Below are 1,493 nucleotides of genomic sequence, written 5' to 3'. Positions count from 1 at the left end.
GTTGCTCCAAGGCACTGAACACCAAGAAAGAGACATTGTTTAATCTGAAGAAAAAAATATCTGTAGTTCTCCTCCTGCAACACTCTCCCCAGTCACAGCTGCCAATAATAAACTCTGCAAAGCAGGTATCAGGGTTTGAAAGAGAATGACAAGAAAGGGAATGAAAGGAATGGAACCTTTGACAGTTACTTGCTCCCAGAGTGATTTGCATTTGTTTTCAGTGCTGGGAACAAGGCAGTAAGATCCAGTAAAGTCACCAAATACGTTGTAACCCTTGTGTCAAGTTTCTGTGGGGAATATTAAGGTTTAGCTATGTTTTTTCAGCTTCCTAGTGCTTGATGTTTTCATCCCTGTCTTCTCGTTTTGAGGCTGGGGTTTTTTTCTGTTTTTCTAGATGACCTTTGATTTCTAACCAATTCCCTGAATAACAGTCATCATTATTGCAAAATCCTGGTTTCTCATTTGACAGGTAGTACGAAACAAAGCTGGACACATGGAGATCAGCACGTTGACCAGCACACTGAATACTGTTGAGATTTTAATCTCAGCAGCTCTCACAAGCCTTCATTAATATACAGTGGCTATGTGACCCCACAGCTTTCAGTGTCCCTGTAGCAAATCTGCAGGCTACAAAGAAACACACATCTGTTAAGCAAAATGCAGTCACCTTCTTTCACACCTAAAACATGCCTGCAAATGCCCACTTTCTTTTAAAGGGATTTTAGAGACAGAAATCTGTGTATCTTAGGTTAAAAATCTAATTTGGCTGAAACGGAATAAAGAACAAAATGTCCCCTGGGCGACATACCTTGTAATATATCAGCTGCTTGCAGTTTGCGGGTCCACCTGGGAGAAAAGACTGGTCCTGCTGTTCTGTTTACTTCTGTTCTGACCTGCAGAAGAGCAGAAGTGGTGTGATGGTGTGACAGGTCTTAACTTCATGGCAGAGAAGGAGGAAGGGAAGCAGGCAAATAGTGACAGCAACGAAGGAAGCACAGAAACCCTCCAGCCCTTGCTGCTGGGCACCTTGGAGAGAATGGGTCTCTTTGTCCCTGTGTTCTCCAGGAACGACATCCTAACATACTCCAGCTAACTGGGGACTTTCCACAAGTGAAAGTGGGGCAGCCTTCTTTCCTTCCCTATTTTTCAAAGTCAGTTGTGGCAGCTGAAATAGAAAGCTTTGCCTTTTCTCTTTCAGCCCTGCAAGGTGACCCAGGGAGGCTGCCACATCCTTCCTGCCTCAGTCCTGGGCTCTGCTGTGGCATTCAGAAGGGGCTTTGACAGTCTAGTGTCACTGCTACGGTATCTCCTCCCTCACAGGTAACCATGTTCTGCCTCAGTGTTGATATTTGTGCTTCTAAACCCAGAGGTTCCTGACAGCCAGAATACCTTTTGTGGGAAGGGCCCTGATTCCATCTCAGTACAGCCCTTCAGCTTCCACCCCAGTGGTGCCATGGACCTCTGCTTGCCTGTGCCAGGGAGTACCAGGACAA

Source organism: Nestor notabilis, unplaced genomic scaffold (genome assembly GCF_000696875.1).
Source record: "Nestor notabilis isolate BGI_N333 unplaced genomic scaffold, ASM69687v1 scaffold5820, whole genome shotgun sequence".
NCBI classification, from domain to species: domain Eukaryota; kingdom Metazoa; phylum Chordata; class Aves; order Psittaciformes; family Psittacidae; genus Nestor; species Nestor notabilis.
This window is presented reverse-complemented; position numbering follows the sequence as displayed.